The sequence below is a fragment of the Schistocerca americana genome, unplaced genomic scaffold, assembly GCF_021461395.2.
Source record: "Schistocerca americana isolate TAMUIC-IGC-003095 unplaced genomic scaffold, iqSchAmer2.1 HiC_scaffold_236, whole genome shotgun sequence".
NCBI classification, from domain to species: Eukaryota; Metazoa; Arthropoda; class Insecta; order Orthoptera; family Acrididae; genus Schistocerca; species Schistocerca americana.
The window spans coordinates 140,001-147,500 of record NW_025725946.1 but is presented as its reverse complement, the minus strand read 5'-3'; the positions used below and the strand labels follow the sequence as shown (position 1 = coordinate 147,500).

Below are 7,500 nucleotides of genomic sequence, written 5' to 3'. Positions count from 1 at the left end.
ACCGCCATCTGTAGGTCTCCCGCAACATGACCTCCTGCAACGACGATACCGTCATCTATGAGACGCCAAGCCGACTAAGACAGCCATGGGCCCACAGTGCCCTTCTTTCGACCCCACCCACAAAGCCTGCATCCTCTGTCGACAACAGCACCCCAACGCCAGCGCCTCTGCCGCACGAAGTCGTGGACCGGCAATCACTCCACCTGCACCCGTTCGTGCCCCACCCCAACCGCCCAACCCGCAACTCCAGCGGATGAACGGCGGACTTTGCTCGCACGCGCAATGTGCAATCCACCCCTATAACGTGCGTTTCATGAAGAGTTATGTCCAATATGCGACATTCCCGCTGTCCCTATACATGAGCTGCGAGCTGTACCACTTACGAGCTACAGACGCGATCGCGTTGCTCTCTGTACGAATGCAGATGCTCAGCGGTCAGCTAGGAGGCGCTCCATCCATGTCGGTACCGGTGAGCGTTGCACTCGCAGTCGCAAAAACGTACGGCAAGTATATTAGTCGGAAGAGTCAATGACAGTCCAAGCCCCCCTGCGTGGGAAGAGTCTTTCTAGGCCATGACCCACCGGAAGGGCGCAGCGTCCCCCACCCCAGACATGTGACGTCACACTATCGGTATTGACGACTAGACTGATTCCTTATAATCATTTGCCATACACCGGTGGAAGCTGCCGAGACGAGTAACTACATGGCGGCCTCGCCGTGTCACTAATGTACAGAGATACAACAGTTTCGACTGGAACCGGATGAAACGTATACACGGCGCTGATTAGTAATAGATAGAGCCATCAAAATACAGATAATGTATACAACTGTCCGTATACATGCTGAAAGACTCTGCTCACAATCACAACCACACGTCAGCCAGACACTCTTATCACGCACTACTCTCTGCCTGTAACAGGCACAGAGACAATATGTAAGCACCAGCATGGAACAACACCCAGTGCATCCTCTCCGCCACATTAGACTATCCACACTATCATAACCAGACCGGGAGGTCCACTCACAAAACAGAATATCCCACCCTTCCGACAACCACCATTGCTCAGCTAAGCCACCAACACCCACACATGTCCTACACAGGGGTACACCCAACATCACAATACTGCCTCCTGTCACAGCACACAAACAATGGCAGGAATGAAAGACACAGGTCTGCCACAAGCATGGAATCAGAGCGCCGCCTGTTATGAGCCAAAGGTGCACCCTGACGTGGCAAATCAGATGATGCCGCAGTCATTTACTTACGATAATCACAATCAACAAACCGGCCCCCCCCCCCCCCAAAACACCTTTCCTTACAACAATGTGTACCTTAACCTAACCCGTATTGTGCCTTAACCTAACCCGTATTGTGCCTTAACCTAACCCGTATTGTGCCTTAACCTAACCCGTATTGTGCCTTAACCTAACCCGTATTGTGCCTTAACCTAACCCGTATTGTGCCTTAACCTAACCCGTATTGTGCCTTAACCTAACCCGTATTGTGCCTTAACCTAACCCGTATTGTGCCTTAACCTAACCCACGTTGTGCCTTAACCTAACCCACGTTGTGCCTTAACCTAACCCACGTTGTGCCTTAACCTAACCCACGTTGTGCCTTAACCTAACCCACGTTGTGCCTTAACCTAACCCACGTTGTGCCTTAACCTAACCCACGTTGTGCCTTAACCTAACCCGTATTGTGCCTTAACCTAACCCGTATTGTGCCTTAACCTAACCCGTATTGTGCCTTAACCTAACCCGTATTGTGCCTTAACCTAACCCGTATTGTGCCTTAACCTAACCCGTATTGTGCCTTAACCTAACCCGTATTGTGCCTTAACCTAACCCGTATTGTGCCTTAACCTAACCCGTATTGTGCCTTAACCTAACCCGTATTGTGCCTTAACCTAACCCGTATTGTGCCTTAACCTAACCCGTATTGTGCCTTAACCTAACCCGTATTGTGCCTTAACCTAACCCGTATTGTGCCTTAACCTAACCCGTATTGTGCCTTAACCTAACCCGTATTGTACCTTAACCTAACCCGTATTGTGCCTTAACCTAACCCGTATTGTGCCTTAACCTAACCCGTATTGTGCCTTAACCTAACCCGTATTGTGCCTTAACCTAACCCGTATTGTGCCTTAACCTAACCCGTATTGTGCCTTAACCTAACCCGTATTGTGCCTTAACCTAACCCGTATTGTGCCTTAACCTAACCCGTATTGTGCCTTAACCTAACCCGTATTGTGCCTTAACCTAACCCGTATTGTGCCTTAACCTAACCCGTATTGTGCCTTAACCTAACCCGTATTGTGCCTTAACCTAACCCACGTTGTGCCTTAACCTAACCCACGTTGTGCCTTAACCTAACCCACGTTGTGCCTTAACCTAACCCACGTTGTGCCTTAACCTAACCCACGTTGTGCCTTAACCTAACCCACGTTGTGCCTTAACCTAACCCACGTTGTGCCTTAACCTAACCCACGTTGTGCCTTAACCTAACCCACGTTGTGCCTTAACCTAACCCATATTGTGCCTTAACCTAACCCATATTGTGCCTTAACCTAACCCATATTGTGCCTTAACCTAACCCATATTGTGCCTTAACCTAACCCATATTGTGCCTTAACCTAACCCATATTGTGCCTTAACCTAACCCATATTGTGCCTTAACCTAACCCATATTGTGCCTTAACCTAACCCATATTGTGCCTTAACCTAACCCATATTGTGCCTTAACCTAACCCATATTGTGCCTTAACCTAACCCATATTGTGCCTTAACCTAACCCATATTGTGCCTTAACCTAACCCATATTGTGCCTTAACCTAACCCATATTGTGCCTTAACCTAACCCATATTGTGCCTTAACCTAACCCATATTGTGCCTTAACCTAACCCATATTGTGCCTTAACCTAACCCATATTGTGCCTTAACCTAACCCATATTGTGCCTTAACCTAACCCATATTGTGCCTTAACCTAACCCATATTGTGCCTTAACCTAACCCATATTGTGCCTTAACCTAACCCATATTGTGCCTTAACCTAACCCATATTGTGCCTTAACCTAACCCATATTGTGCCTTAACCTAACCCATATTGTGCCTTAACCTAACCCATATTGTGCCTTAACCTAACCCATATTGTGCCTTAACCTAACCCATATTGTGCCTTAACCTAACCCATATTGTGCCTTAACCTAACCCATATTGTGCCTTAACCTAACCCATATTGTGCCTTAACCTAACCCATATTGTGCCTTAACCTAACCCATATTGTGCCTTAACCTAACCCATATTGTGCCTTAACCTAACCCATATTGTGCCTTAACCTAACCCATATTGTGCCTTAACCTAACCCATATTGTGCCTTAACCTAACCCATATTGTGCCTTAACCTAACCCATATTGTGCCTTAACCTAACCTATATTGCGCCTTAACCTAACCCATGTTGCGCCTTAACCTAACCTATGTTGCGCCTTAACCTAACCTATGTTGCGCCTTAACCTAACCTACGTTGCGCCTTAACCTAACCTATATTGCGCCTTAACCTAACCTATATTGCGCCTTAACCTAACCTATATTGCGCCTTAACCTAACCTATATTGCGCCTTAACCTAACCTATATTGCGCCTTAACCTAACCTATATTGCGCCTTAACCTAACCTACGTTGCGCCTTAACCTAACCCACGTTGCGCCTTAACCTAACCCACGTTGCGCCTTAACCCAACCCACGTTGCGCCTTAACCCAACCCACGTTGCGCCTTAACCCAACTCACGTTGGGCCTTAACCCAACCCACGTTGCGCCTTAACCCAACCCACGTTGGGCCTTAACCCAACACACGTTGGGCCTTAACCCAACACACGTTGGGCCTTAACCCAACACACGTTGGGCCTTAACCCAACACACGTTGGGCCTTAACCCAACACACGTTGGGCCTTAACCCAACACACGTTGGGCCTTAACCCAACACACGTTGGGCCTTAACCCAACACACGTTGGGCCTTAACCCAACACACGTTGGGCCTTAACCCAACACACGTTGGGCCTTAACCCAACACACGTTGGGCCTTAACCCAACACACGTTGGGCCTTAACCCAACACACGTTGGGCCTTAACCCAACACACGTTGGGCCTTAACCCGCTCTGTAATTGTCATACGACGCGTTAAATTAGTGTAGTGTTGCCTAACTGCAACCCCCGCAATATAGTTTGCTACTCGCACTGCCTGGTCCCCAGTGTATCGCTTCATGTTAAACACCTTGCAGCGATACACTGTAATGTGGATGGCAGCAGGACGTACATGCTCAATGCCCTTCGCAGTTGTTCATTGGCATTCGCATGGCGAAGCACTTAGCCTACGCTGTGGTACGGCCTGTGTCAACTGTCCGCTGATGTTGTACGTCCAAATCACACACTGTACTGCACATTGGTCCTCATGTACTGAATGATACATCGTGGTACATGTGACCGTACAACGACTGCGCCAACAACGGCGAACCATGCGGTCCAACTGTTGTGCACTCAGCTATGTGTCGTCTCCCTATAAGAGCCGGATTGCAGTGTGGTATGCCCTGGATGGCGATCAGCATGAGCCGTCTGTTGATGTAGTGGCGCGTGTTGTCAGACGTAGTCGTCTCTTCTCACACACCGTGACAGCATGGTGCACTGCGTTCCACATCTGCGACATGCGACAGAGGCCGGTTGACAGTCGTTCGCGCAATGGACATCGCATACGTACGGGGGCCACCTTCCACGTGTTCGCGAAGCGTGCACATGTTGTTGCGTGTATGTGGGCAGACATAGTGTGTCGTGACACCTGACACAGGCATGCAACAATCGTTGAATTTGCAAATGGCGATGGACGTCTACGTTTGCTGGTGACGTTACGCAAATGAACAACTGGTAAACCGTTGTGGTGCGGTTGTTCTCGCTAGAGGTGAATCAGTGATGGCGACGATCGGTTGAGCTACCAACCGGTTGTTTCAGCGATACCCACCATGCCCACGAACGTGAATGGCATGTGGGTGTGAAGCGATACGCGGCGGTGGCTGGGTGGGACCGTCCCCGGCCGGTGAGGGGGGGCCTCCCGGCGTGCTGGCCGCGCGGTGCGTGGGCGCACGCGCTACAGCCGGCTGGTGGGGGCGGCCAGTGGCAGGCGCGCCGGCCGACGGAGGCGGCAGGCGGCGCAGCTGCGCGCCGGCGCACCCTGCACGCGGCGCCGTGCGGCCAAAGTAGGTCCTCGCGGGCCCGGTGCGAAGCGCGGTGGACATCTGCAGTGTGCTGGTCCGATTGAGGACTGTGTGCGCTGAGGATGCGCCGCCGCCCGGCGCTCGGCGCCGCGACGCCGTCTGCTGCTCGGTCGCCTCTGCGGTTCTCGCAGGTGGTTTGTATCGCAGCTGTGCGGACGTGTTGGCGCGTGCGCTGTGCTGGGAGAGTTCGCTTCGGCACCCAAGTGGGGCTTTTGTCCTTCTGTGGCGCTGGCGTTGGAGCTGCCGGCCACCGTAGGTGGCGCGTGTTGTCTCCCGCCGGCAATGCCACGACAGCACGCTCCCGGGCCTCTGTCGGCAGCGGCAAGCTCAGTTGGGAGCACGGGTGGTCGCACCTAAAGCGTCTACTCGCCAAACTCCGGGCGATTGCGCCTCTCTCGAACCCGACCAAGTACTTAGGACGGCGCTGCGCGCCGCCGGGACCTGAGAGGGTTTCGAGGTGTATCGTGCAGGGGAGCTCAGCCTCCTCCTGTTTGCAGAATAATTGAGCGGACGCTTGCGTGTTCGCGCGGGCCCCCGGGACACACTCCCGGGCGGCCGGCTGCTCAGCTCTAGTTGACGCAGCTCCCTGGTTGATCCTGCCAGTAGTCATATGCTTGTCTCAAAGATTAAGCCATGCATGTCTCAGTACAAGCCGCATTAAGGTGAAACCGCGAATGGCTCATTAAATCAGTTATGGTTCCTTAGATCGTACCCACGTTACTTGGATAACTGTGGTAATTCTAGAGCTAATACATGCAAACAGAGTCCCGACCAGAGATGGAAGGGACGCTTTTATTAGATCAAAACCAATCGGTCGGCTCGTCCGGTCCGTTTGCCTTGGTGACTCTGAATAACTTTGGGCTGATCGCACGGTCCTCGTACCGGCGACGCATCTTTCAAATGTCTGCCTTATCAACTGTCGATGGTAGGTTCTGCGCCTACCATGGTTGTAACGGGTAACGGGGAATCAGGGTTCGATTCCGGAGAGGGAGCCTGAGAAACGGCTACCACATCCAAGGAAGGCAGCAGGCGCGCAAATTACCCACTCCCGGCACGGGGAGGTAGTGACGAAAAATAACGATACGGGACTCATCCGAGGCCCCGTAATCGGAATGAGTACACTTTAAATCCTTTAACGAGTATCTATTGGAGGGCAAGTCTGGTGCCAGCAGCCGCGGTAATTCCAGCTCCAATAGCGTATATTAAAGTTGTTGCGGTTAAAAAGCTCGTAGTTGGATTTGTGTCCCACGCTGTTGGTTCACCGCCCGTCGGTGTTTAACTGGCATGTATCGTGGGACGTCCTGCCGGTGGGGCGAGCTGAAGGCGTGCGACGCGCCTCGTGCGTGCTCGTGCGTCCCGAGGCGGACCCCGTTGCAATCCTACCAGGGTGCTCTTGAGTGAGTGTCTCGGTGGGCCGGCACGTTTACTTTGAACAAATTAGAGTGCTTAAAGCAGGCAAGCCCGCCTGAATACTGTGTGCATGGAATAATGGAATAGGACCTCGGTTCTATTTTGTTGGTTTTCGGAACCCGAGGTAATGATTAATAGGGACAGGCGGGGGCATTCGTATTGCGACGTTAGAGGTGAAATTCTTGGATCGTCGCAAGACGAACAGAAGCGAAAGCATTTGCCAAGTATGTTTTCATTAATCAAGAACGAAAGTTAGAGGTTCGAAGGCGATCAGATACCGCCCTAGTTCTAACCATAAACGATGCCAGCCAGCGATCCGCCGCAGTTCCTCCGATGACTCGGCGGGCAGCCTCCGGGAAACCAAAGCTTTTGGGTTCCGGGGGAAGTATGGTTGCAAAGCTGAAACTTAAAGGAATTGACGGAAGGGCACCACCAGGAGTGGAGCCTGCGGCTTAATTTGACTCAACACGGGAAACCTCACCAGGCCCGGACACCGGAAGGATTGACAGATTGATAGCTCTTTCTTGATTCGGTGGGTGGTGGTGCATGGCCGTTCTTAGTTGGTGGAGCGATTTGTCTGGTTAATTCCGATAACGAACGAGACTCTAGCCTGCTAACTAGTCGCGTGACATCCTTCGTGCTGTCAGCGATTACTTTTCTTCTTAGAGGGACAGGCGGCTTCTAGCCGCACGAGATTGAGCAATAACAGGTCTGTGATGCCCTTAGATGTTCTGGGCCGCACGCGCGCTACACTGAAGGAATCAGCGTGTCTTCCTAGGCCGAAAGGTCGGGGTAACCCGCTGAACCTCCTTCGTGCTAGGGATT

General features: G+C 51.9%; 1 non-coding gene across 1 annotated transcript in view; it reads left to right on the top strand.

Moving 5' to 3' along the window:
* Positions 1 to 5,848: 5,848 nt before the first annotated feature.
* Positions 5,849 to 7,500, top strand: part of LOC124575327 — a 1,910-nt gene continuing 258 nt past the window's right edge. The window contains exon 1 of the ribosomal RNA XR_006972419.1: positions 5,849 to 7,500. This exon is cut by the window's right edge and continues 258 nt beyond it. This is a non-coding gene — a ribosomal RNA (small subunit ribosomal RNA).